The sequence below is a fragment of the Lepidochelys olivacea genome, assembly GCF_965140295.1.
Source record: "Lepidochelys olivacea isolate rLepOli2 genome assembly, chromosome: 5".
In the NCBI taxonomy this organism is placed as follows: Eukaryota; Metazoa; Chordata; order Testudines; family Cheloniidae; genus Lepidochelys; species Lepidochelys olivacea.
Genome location: NC_140415.1, coordinates 91,214,784 through 91,227,191, shown reverse-complemented (window position 1 = coordinate 91,227,191; position 12,408 = coordinate 91,214,784).

Below are 12,408 nucleotides of genomic sequence, written 5' to 3'. Positions count from 1 at the left end.
CACTGGGAGCCAGAAGAATCGTTCTAATATGAGGTCTCCTCTTCAAGAGTTGGTCAGGTAAGCAAACTCAGATTTCATATCAGTATATCACAAACAGAGCTTCCTGTCCTTGACAGAAATTAAATGGAGAGTTTTAACTATTCATAGTTTTTATCTGGGTTATTTTCTTTTATGTAGTTGTTTTTTTGGGGAGGAGGGGGAACTTGAAACAAGAATACTATGTACAAGATTCACACAGATACCTGATATAACTGCTGACCCCTCTACATATTAAACATAGCAGATATGCTTGTGGCTTGAGTTATGGCAGATGGGGAAGACTTTTGGAGTGAAAGTCCAATGTACAGTTAGCAAATAGTGCAGTTTCAAAGAAATGTGTTTATCTTTTCATGCCTAGTTTGTGTGTGTGTTTCAGGTAATTTCTTGTGCATACCAAACAGGTCAACTTACACTTTGGAGGTAGGAGTACCACATGGGATTGGTTAACTGGTTATGGATCAGTACTTCAGTCCCAGCCCAATTCTTTCTATAACCATGTCTAATAATCATAAGAACAGCCATACTGAGTCAGACCAAAGGTCCATCTAGCTCAGTATCCTGTCCTCTAACAGTGGCCAATGTCAGGAGCCCCAGAGGGAATGAACAGAACAGGTAATCATCAAGTGATCCATCCCCTGTCACCTGAGCTTTGAACTTGATAACAGATGTAATATATGCCATCTATTAATGTGAGTGTTTTTAACACAAGGGTTTTTAACAAGACATTTACCGTAAATGGTTGACGAATTGGTTTGGGGAACAAAATTTTCACAGTAGAGCCCCTGGGTGAAGTTCACGCAAGACCAAAAATGAATTAAAATACTATATACTGGTCATGGGAAAGATTCCGTCTCACCACAAAAGGACTTGGAGCTTGCAGAAATATGCACGGCATATCTATAAAAGGGGTGGAGTTCTTTTTGGAGGTCTTTTCTACACTGACTTCATTTTCACCAGTGTTGGTATACTGGTACAACCCCCTAGCCCTAGTGTAGATTCACTACATCAGTACAAACTGTGACTTCTGCCAATGTAGCTTACCCTGCTTTTGTTGGTGCAGTGTTTCTACTCTAGGAGGTTGTGCTGGCATAGCTACATCAGTGTAACGGCACTAGTACAAAAATCCATGCGTAAATAAGGTCTTAGACAAATTATGGAATGCAGTTTGGGGGGCTGGGAATCAGGGATACTTGAAAACTTATTCAGAATATTGTTCAGTAAAAATGTTCATCCAAAATGTAGATGAAGGTGAACTTTGAACCATATCTGAGGTTGTTAGTCATCACATCTGCATGGCAGTGATGTTACTTGTGAACAGCTTTTGACATTCTTACGTTACTGAGGTGGAAAATGCATTTTAAACACCAATTTTTGACTGGGATGTACTGGGGCAAAGCTGTGGGTTTATAATTGCACCAGGGAGTTGCACTTTTATCCATATTGGGCCATGAACTCTGTTTCCAGAAACAGACTAAACAGACTGTAATTGTAAAACCACTTCAGGCTAAAATAGATTTAATGTGGTTGAGCTGGCCACTATTGATGGGGCCAAACCATTGTTCCACACTGACTGGCTAAACCACATTGAACCGCTATAAGATGAAGTGTTTTTCAACAGTGTTTAAAGTCTTTTCAGTCTAAAAACAATTTTAAGACAAGTGTAGATGTGGTCTCAGAAACTATAAACTCAGTGTTAGGACTGGTCAAAAAATTTTCATTGCAACTCTTTTGCCATGGAGAATTTTTTGATTAAACACAATTGTTGATGAAAAGTGTTTACTTTCTGCAGAAAATTTTTACTTTTCATCAAAAAAAATGAACACCGGTGGAGTACCGGAGTTGATGGGAGAGTGATCAGTGGTTGATTTAGTGGGTCTTCAGTAGATCTACTAAATTGACCTCCAGGGCATCAATCACCGCAGCGTCGATCCCTGGTAAGTGTAGACATGTCCTTAGGCTTCTGTAAGTGGAGTGTATAGGAATTGGGTAATATCCCTTTAAATAGTTTGGAAGCCCTCCAGTGGACCTCCCTGTATTCTGTTGCAGAAACCTGTAGAGCCTAACATAGCAAACATATATATGGGACTAATCCTTGTATATTACAAGCTAGAAAACACAGTAATTGGGAACTCAACTGTGGTTTACTCATATTCTTAATATTGTGTAGAGAGCAAAGACACAACAGTGAGGCATTTGACTTACACCCATATAGTTTTTGGATAAAAAATTAGCCGTACACAAAAATCAATGAAGCCTCTATTAAGAATGGATTAAAAGCTGTTTAACAGATAAAACTCAAAAATAATTTTAAATGGAAAATGAACACCCTATGGAGGGTGCTTATAATGGGTACTTGTAGGGATCTGCTCTCTGCCGAATGCTATTCAACATCTTTATCAATGAACTAGAGAAAAATGTAAAATCATTGTTGGTAAAAATTTGCAGATGATGCAAAATTGGTAAAATAGTAAATGATGGGGACAGGTCAGTTATATGGGATCAGTGTGGATTGCTTGGTAAGGTGGGTTTATTTGAACAATATGCATGTTAACTCAGCCAAATGTAAGGTCACACATATAAGAACAAAGAATTTGCAGACTTTTTCCTGGGAAGCAGTGACTCTGAAAAGTACTTGAGGGTCATGGCAGATAACCAATGCAACATGAGTTCACAGGGGAATGAATGCGTTTGTTAAGTTAGTGAATGTGATCCTTGGGTGCACAAGTAAGTGAATATCAAGTAGGAATAGGAATGTGGTATTACCTCTGTATACCACATTAGTAAGACAAGTACTAGAATATAGTTCTGGTGTCCACGCTTCAAAAAGGATGTTGAAAAATTGGAAAGGGTTCAGAAAAAAAATATAAGAATGATTCAAGGTCTTGAAAACATGCTTTATATGGAGAGATTTAAGAATAGAAGTCTCCATCTATAAGAAGCTTAATCTATAGGATTGATTTTAAGAAGCTCAGTCTATTTAGTTTATCCAAGAGAAGGTTTAGAGATAATTTAATCCTAAGTCTATAAGTATTTGCATGGTATTTGCAAGTCTATAGTCTATAAGTATTTGCATGGTGAAAGAGATTTCTGATAGTAGAGGGCTCTTTAATAGAGCAGAAAAAAAGTCATAATGAGATCAAATGTCTAAAAGATGAAGCTAGACAAATTCAGACTATAAATAAGGCATACATTTTTAACAAGGAAAGTAATTAATCTTTGCAAAAATGTATCAAGGGATGTGGTGGATTCTCCATGAGAACATAAGAACTGCCATACTGGATCAGATTAATAGTTCATCTACCCCAGTATTTTGTTTTCCAACAGTGGCCAATGCCAGATGCATCAGAGGGAATGAGCAGAACAGGCAATTATAGAGTGCCTGTTGCCCACTCCCAGCTTCTGGTGATCAGAGGCTAGAGACACCCATGGCATGGGGTTGCATCCCTGCCCATCCTGGCTAATAGCCATTGATGGACCTATCCTCCATGAGCTTATTTAGTTCTTTTTTGAACCCCGTTATAGTTTTGGCCTTCACAACATGCCCTGGCAATGAATTCCACAGGCTGACTGTGCATTGTGTAAAGGAATACTTCCTTTTATTTGGTTTAAACCTGCTGCCTATTAATTTCATTGGCTGACCCTTAGTTCTTCTTGTCTTATGTGAAGGAGAAAATAACTCTTTCTTATTCACTTTCTCTACAGCTTTATAGACCTCTATCATATCCCCTCTTAGTCATCTCTTTTCCAAACCGAAAAGTCCAAGTCTTTTTAATCTCTCCTCAGACGAAGCTATTCCAAATCCTTAATCATTTTTGTTGCCTTTCTCTGTACCTTTTCCAATTGTAATATATCTTTTTTGAGTTGGGGTGACCAGAACTGCATCATTCAAAGTCTTTAATTCAAGACTGCATATTCTTTCTAAAAGATTTGCTCTAGCTCAGGAAGAAGTTATAGGCTTCTTGCAGAAAGTTTTGGGTGAGGTCCTATGGCCTATGTTATACAGAAGATCAGACTAGATGTTCATAATGGTCCCTTTAGCCTTAAAAATCTATGAATTTTTGTGCTTCTGGCCTACTTTGCCAGCCTAATGAATGTGGTAGGAAGATAACTAAAGGCATCTGTGGTGTGTGAGGCTTATCAGATTTTCTAGGTAAAATTATTCCAGAATTCAGTATATGTTGTACAGGCAACATGTTATGGAATTTAAAAAGTCAGCTGCTGAATATTTTCAGACCAAGACCGGCTGAAACTCATTAGAAGCAAGATATGACTTTAACATCAGTTATGATGACTACCCTAACCTCATGTTTCTAACTACTCAGCATGTATGTGACAAGTCTGCTGTTCTGCTGTTTCCCTCAGCTTGAATTGGGCTTCAGATACTTCAGGTATGATCTATGACCTTTCACATCCTGAATGCACAGGAGTCAACCAAACAGCTCTCACATATTTGAATTTGAGACATCTTAATGTAACTCATGACTAATTCTGAAATATTTTGCATATTTGGCATATGCAAAACAGTCACAGAGAATGTTTTCAAAGTATGGATAAGAAGGTATCCCAAAAAGTTATGTCTATAAATTGAAATGATAATGTTATTTCCTTGTGAATTCTGGGCCGTAATTTTATGGCCAATACACAAGCTGCCCATAGATCTCTGCATCTTCCTGCAATTTTGTTCTGTCTGTAGGGGCTAGGCAGGTGTCCTGCAGCGATTATTTATATCTTATCACTAACAAAAACCCAAAACTAATAATGACTCAAAAACAGCTAATTGTACAAATAGCTAGTCTTAGGTAGCCATAGGTTGCAATCACTGTGACCCTTGTCTTGCCTTCCCCATTTTTTGTAACACCCTATCACAGGGCAGAGGTATAAAACCTTTGGATGACCTGCTAAAGACCCAGCTTCCTCCTGCTTCCCTGTAGGGTGGCTGGGTACACGGGCCAAGACCCAGCTGCAGGCCTTAACAAGGGCAGGCTCAGTGTAATCTGCTGAGCCAAGTGGATCCAGCTGTGTTGATGACTGGGAAGAAATATAAACCCAGGGAAGAGCTCAGTGGGGAAAGTCTAGCTAGGCAGGAGGATAGGATTGTTGTGGCTCTGTCTCTGCTGGCTGACACAAGCCTCAAAGGCCAGAGGACCCAGTGAAGGGTTGGAGCGGTGACCGGTGTTGGGGGAAGTGGGACTGTATAGCCACTGTAAATAAAAGAACATGGGTGAAGCACCTGCAAGAGGTGTCTGAGACCCTTTCTTTTGCCAGCCCAAGCACAGGACACAGGGACAAGGGGAAGGAAACTTGTGCCGCCCTGTGACACACCCACTTGTTGCTACTCTTAAATTTTGAGTTTACTACATGTCTGCAGAGGATCTAAAGCAATGAATTGTTGGTTTTTGTTGTTATGGCAGGCATCAGCAAGTGGTACTATTGCACATACTATTCCACCTTTTTCGTAACATGCAAGCAAATACTCTGTCTTGAGAAGACATGCTAGGCTAGAATTTGGGCTGTGTAAATTTCTGTGTAGAGGCAACTTCTAGAGAGAGGGATCTCTGTGAGCTGACTTGATATCTAATTGGACTCAATTCTTGAAGCAGAGTTGCTCCCTGAGCATTGGTGTGGAATTGATACTCCTGAAAGAGGGTTTGCCTAGATGCTGTCTTCCCATCTCTGTTCCAGGACTGGTGAATACTTCTAATAAATCAAGTTACACTAAGCCAAACTGCAAGATCACAGACACGTAATATCACTTGTTAGAAGTGCAAAAATGGTGTCTGAATAGGACACTGGTATTGGAAGAAGGGACATCATTATAATATTACATTCATACTATTTTAATATTTATTTATTTACCCTAAAAATAGAATCCAGGATGTTATGAAGGTGACAGAGTTAAGTGTCAGTGTCCTAAGTGGGTTGGTAACTAAATTTGCTCCTACTGAACTGCTCCTCCCTGGGAAATGCTGTCTCATTAAGAACACTTTGCTCAGGATAGGACTAATTTATTTTACGCCTAACCAATCTATAAAAGATGGGTGTTTAGTTGAGCCTTCCTGGAAGTCTAGTCTTCAGACTAGATAGACTAAATACCCATGTATTAGTGTTGGTTTGGGATTAATTAAATCAATCCCATATCTCTGAAGGGAGATAGGTCCGTTTACAATAGGTCCTTCTCGTGTCTTGCTTACAATACTCTTGTTAATACATCCCAGAATGATGTTTGCTTTTTTTGCAACAGTGTTACACTGTTGATTCATATTTAGCTTGTGATCGACTATGACCCCCAGATCCCTTTCCGCAGTACTCCTTCAGAGGCAGTCATTTCCCATTTTGTATGTGTGCAACTGAGTGTTCCTTCCTAAGTGGAGTACTTTGCATTTGTCCTGATTGAATTTCATCCTATTTACTTCAGACCATTTCTCCAGTTTGTCCAGATCATTTTGAATTTTAATCCTATCCTCCAAAGCACTTGCAACCCCTCCCAGCTTGGTATCATCTGAAAACTTTATAAGTGTATTCTCTATGCCATTATAGAAATAATTTTTGAAGATATTGAATAGAACCGGACCCAAAACTGATCCTTGTGGGACCCCACCCGTTATGCCCTTCCAGCATGACTGTGAACCACTGATAACTGCTCTCTGGGAATGGATTTCCAAGCAGTTATGCACCCACCTTATAGTAGCTCCATCTAGGTTGTATTTCCCTAATTTGTTTATGAGAAGGTCATGCGAGACAGTATCAGCCTTACTGGTTTCCATCCTGAGTCCCATACTTTCCTTGCTTATTTTACACCTCCAGGATTGACTATGGCTAAAGGGGCCAGAAATTCTGTTTTCAGTAGGATAAATCTCAGTGTGCCAATTAGCATTGCATGAGTTCTGGATGCAATGCAAATAATCTGAGTAAAACCTCACAAGGAAGCTATAATTCTTCAAAGATTACCCATCACAACTCTGAAAGGAGATTTCCAGACAGAATTCTTATCATCCCCTCCTCCAAATGCAGCAGCTTTTTTGAAAGTGAGATGGTGCAAGATCTTTCCCCTATTCTCCATTCCAAGTACTTTGGTCAGAATTTCTGAGCAATGCCTGGTTCTCTTCAGTTGCCCTCTTCTGGGTTAGGTACTTTATTTTAGCATAGCAGTAAACTACTCACATGAAATATAAATCTCTGGAGAGGGCTGTTTTCTTTTCTGACCCAGTAACTGAAGGTTGTGATATACAGTGTAACTGTTTTCTCATCTGTTGCAACTGCTCCCTCGTCAGTCTTCCAGGCAGTCTTGACCTTTTCATTTTTCTCAGTGACATTTCACTAGGCATTAGAGACCTTTGGTGATAGCAATTTCTCTATCAGAGATAAGAGACATTATTCCAAAGAGAAACCACCAGAATTTAAACCCAGCCTATGGTTTCCTGCTTTAAAGCTTTGATTGGCCATTTTAAGTGGCCCTCTCTCTCTCATTCATTTTCCTCCTTGGTTACAGGGTACTTTAATAGAGCAATCTGATCTTGAAAGAAATAAAGTAGGGATGAGGCAAACTAGGGAAAAACAAATTATTAGTGGAAAACCTCAAATAGATTTAGTAAAGGATAGCTCTGCTGAGCTGACTATGATTATAACTGAGTCATGTTTTCAGAGTTCAGGAGACACAGTGAAAATTTCCAGTATTAAGGTGTAGACAAAGGGGAGTTAGATGCCTGAGTTGTGTGAGCCCTTTCAAATTCACTCTGGAACAGGTTTGTCAACTTTGCATCAGAATCAGTTTATGGGGATGTGCAGGACCTGAAGCGTGAAAATGTACAGATTTGAACAAATTCATATTTCCCTGAGCCAAACCTTGTTGTGAATCCATAGGCAAGGCTCAGATTCAGTGGGCTTGTGCATGTTTGCACAGGTTCACCTCGTACAAGATTTGACCTAAAATGAATAGCATAGCTGGAAGAAAAACGTTTAAGAAAGTATCAAGAGCCGAGTCCTTCCATAGCACCCCCAGGGAGTCTGACAGGGTCATTTCCTCAGTCAGGCTTTTGTCATCTGAGTTTGGGCAGTTAGCATCACCAGTCAGAGGACAGAAATTTTATCAGTTCCAGGGTTCAGAAGGAACAAAAAGGAGAAGAAAAGAAACAACCAACCAATCCCAAAACAGCTTCTTTCCTTCAGCCAGGCCTTGGGTAAATTGCAGTCTGGCTCAATGTCCTCTGGTCAACCACCCCAAAGTATCTTGGTAATTGTTTAGAGTGCAGACCACCTTTCTCTCAGGGTGCTTGAACTGTCTGTAGGCTTTGGAGCAGGATCTGCCATCTGTCAGGCCTTACCCTAGGAGCTAGGTAGACTAGAGATCCATCCTCCTCTCAGAGCTACCTCTTATGAGCTGGGCTTCTTCACTTTTGAACTCTTCCTCCAGTCCTGATATTCCTTGCAGGTGTGTGTAGCAGGGGAAGGGCACTATCTGAGCCCATAGCAACTTCTGAACTGCTTCCTGGCAGGTACAGGGTTGAAGAAGATCGTCATTAGAAGGAGTTTGAAGAACCACTAAGTTTGGTAATGAATTCCAGTTAGTTTGTTTAAGAAAGCTAAGTCATGCAAATGAGTGAAAGAATAATTGGAACCTACTGTGTGTGTTGGGGGTGGGGGCTGGGGAGCGTGGCGGGGGAGGAGGGGAAAGTGATGTTGTGTAGACTGTTGATAACTTGCCAGTAGCACATACTTTACCCATGTCTGACGAATACTGAATTCTGTGTTCACTGGTATATCCAAGTTACACACACCCAGTTTGACTGAATTTTTCCATTGGAAAAAGATTGCAAAACAAGACACACAGAGACATAAATTACACCCCAGGCTCCACACACACAGATGTAGTATGGCATGCTATTATATCACTGTTGTTGGGTCTGCCATAAAAGACAAGGGGACTGATAAATGTGAGTAATTTATTCCAACTATTGGGATAATCCCTCCCGCCTTCCCCCAACCAATCTCTTGGCTGAACTATGAATTCCATAGGCCAGCTGGATGAGCTCTCTGAAAGGAGTAACAGATACCAGAGCTCTGATAAGAAACAGAGAACGTTCACTCATCCTAATTACAGTAAGAGAACAAGCAGCATCAGATTTTCTCTCTCCTGAGGAATATGCATGTTTATTCAGTCTGTCTTTTAGGAAAGCAGTACAAATCGTCAGTGTGGTGTTTAGCAATAGGGTGGCATCCCTAAATAGGGTGTGAGCCCTTTAATGGCACTCAGTGTTTCATGTTTAAGATGCTGCCAGAAGCCAACTGTGCAACAGCATGCATATGAAGCTAGACCTTGCAAGTTCTGTGTGTATTTAGTAAACACTGGAAAAAAAACAGAACCAGCCATGACCATTCCCCTCCGCTCCCACTGGGGAAAACAGGACTTCTGCCCCTTCCATCCATGGATAAAGAGGCAGGCAAGGGGCTGGGCTTTCTGCTCCTACCCCACAGGGCTTTTCTGTGCATCGCTGCAGACTCGCCTTGCGGGTGAGTATGGGGAGCACTCTAAGGCGTGGCACTAACTACCTTACGTAAACCCTACTGGCATGAACAAAAGAGGTACCTTGTGTACATTGATGTAGTCCAGTTTCAAATTGGACTACATCAGCATGCAGTAGGTGACTTTTAGCTTGCACCAGCAGTATCTACACAGGACAGTTAGAGCAGGTCTACACTACAGGGCTCAGTCAACCTAAGTTACGCAACTCTAGCTACATGAATAACGTAGCTGGAGTCGACGTAGCTTAGGTCGACCTTTTGCAGTGTCTACACCGTGCTGGGTGTAACTCTCCTGTCGACTTACCTTACGATTCTCGTTCTGGTGGCGTACTGGAGTCATCAGGAGAGCGATCAGCAGTCGATTTAGCGGGTCTTCACTAGACCCACTAAATCGAACCCTGGTGGAACGCGTCAATCCCCCGGTAAGTGGAGACAAGCCCTTAGGGTGCTACACATTAGGGTGCTACACTTGCACACAGCCTTAGGTCAGTCTGTGGCACTGCTCCAAGAAATCTGCCACCCTAGGCAGAAAAGTGGACAGGCCATGACCTAGGTGGTTCTCCCCCACCCACCCACCATCTCCCGTGGATAAATGCTCCTAGTCAACTATTGCTTTTTGTTACTGGAAAGGGCTCAGCTTGCAAATGCCAACAATGTTAGTACAGAAAAGAAAGTTCAATAGCAGGCCTTTATAATTATGTTAAAATTGAAGACATACCAGCTCTTCCCTTGAAAATGAAAACAAACCCTTCTTTTATAATCTGGAAAAGAAACACATTTATTAATGGAAAAATACCTAACAGCATCCAAAAAAGAGAGTGTGGGGGGGGGGGAACAACTTCAAAACAACAACAAATAAATCCCAGATTCTTTACATTTCAACAACGTTTAACAGAAAGAAAATTTCTAAACTGGATATAAATAATAGTGTATCCTCAGTTCAGCAGAAAATCTCTCTCCAGTAGGATTTTTGTCACTAATATAACTCAGAGCTCATTCTTGCAACACTTTATTGTGTTTGTTTGGAGTGGCTATATAAAAAACTTTGGGGTTTCTATTCCAAAAGAAAAATAAAGCACCACTGCCTTGCTAAAGTTGTGTGTGGATTTATCAAAACTCCCCACCTTTTTTCTAGACAAAGCTGATTAGGGATGTACAAGCTAGTGTGCTGGTCAATGCTAAAGCCTGCTGCTAAAATATCACAGCAATAAATGATGACTTCAGTCACCTTGTTTAATAGCAAGTAAACTTCTTCTTTATACTAGTGTGCCATAAAACTAAGTCTTATTTAACTATAGTCATTACCTCTTTAAAAAACATAAGTCCTGTTACAGGATGGCAGATCTGTGAGGAAAGAGGCTGGACAACAGCTATTTGTCCATTTAATGGTGCAAACTCTTCTGTAGTGTTGCTTTCTGTGGAGACTATGGTGATTACGGACTTGCTCTTCAAAAGTGCTGAACACCTGCTTCTCTGACTTAAGTCATTCAATGGCAGTAGCTGATGCTCAGTCTCTCAGGACCAGACCCTACTTCTGACAACTTGGAACTACTTCTCAAAGCACTAAGGCCCATATTTTCCAATGGAAGTTAGGCACCAAAATACCGTTGAGGATCTGGGCTTCAAAGGAGAGCTCTGCTTTTTTTGTTTTTACATGACTCTGTTCTGAGATGCCTTGTATAAAGGTATATAAATACATATGGCATTCAACAGCATACTATCCCACAAAAAACAATCAAAAAAGACTTAAAATCCTTTTTATAAAATATGAAAGCAGAGCAGCAGAACCTACCAAAATCAATTATAAAGTGAAGGTAGGTGCGATGTTATTAGTTATCAAGCACTGATACTAAAAATACAGTTGTCTATGAAAATGTTTGAGAGTTATGTATAATGCAATTTTTAGCAGACTCTGGGTATATATTTTCCCCTCATGGTCTGAACTTCAGTCTTCACAAATCCTGCTATTCAAAATACTTGATGTAACAGAGAGGACAGTGGTGTCAGATTACTTCACATGATCAAGACAGTGGGTAATTGTTAAAGTACAAAAGCAAAATATCTGTAATAAACTGGTATATTCTAAGTCTGTTTTATCAGTTATCCTTATGTTTCTCCATACCAATTTTGGCTAGATACCTGAGTTGGAATAACTTTGATTTTTAGATTGAGAACAACAAGCAAGAAAGACCAAAATAAAAATCTCTATGAATGAGCACACAGTGTGTGCGTGCCTCCTTTGTAACAGTCTGCATTGAACTCAAACTAAATGGCTGATGGTCTCTGCAGATAGTGAATCCTTTTGATATTTTTAAATGGGTTAGATACAGAAACGCTGTCATAGCTACATAGCTTTAAATGCCAGTAGACACACTTGGGGCAAGATTTTCAACAGTATTTAGGTGCCAAAAGATGCAGTTAGGCCTCTACAGGGATTTTAAAAAATATGTAAGCAGGTTAGGTGCTAGGGGTACCAGGTTTCTGGTTTTCAACTGGAACACCCAGTCAACAAGGGACCCTGGCGGCTCCGGTCGGCACCGCCAACTGGGCTGTTAAACGTCTGGTCAGTAGTGCAGCGGGGGCCCAGGGCTAAGGCAGAATCCCTGCCTGCCTGAGCTCCACACAGCTCCCGGAAGCGGCCGCCAGGTTCTTATGGCCCCTAGATGCATGGGCAGCCAGGGAGGCTTGACGCGCTGCCTCCACCCCAAGGACCGTCTCTTCAGCTACCTTTGACTGGGAACCATGACCAATGGGAGCTGCAGGAGTGGTGCCTGTGGGTGCAAGGGCAGAATGCGGAGCCTCCCTGGCTGCCTATGGGTCTAGGGGCTGCAGGGACCTGGTGGCCACTTC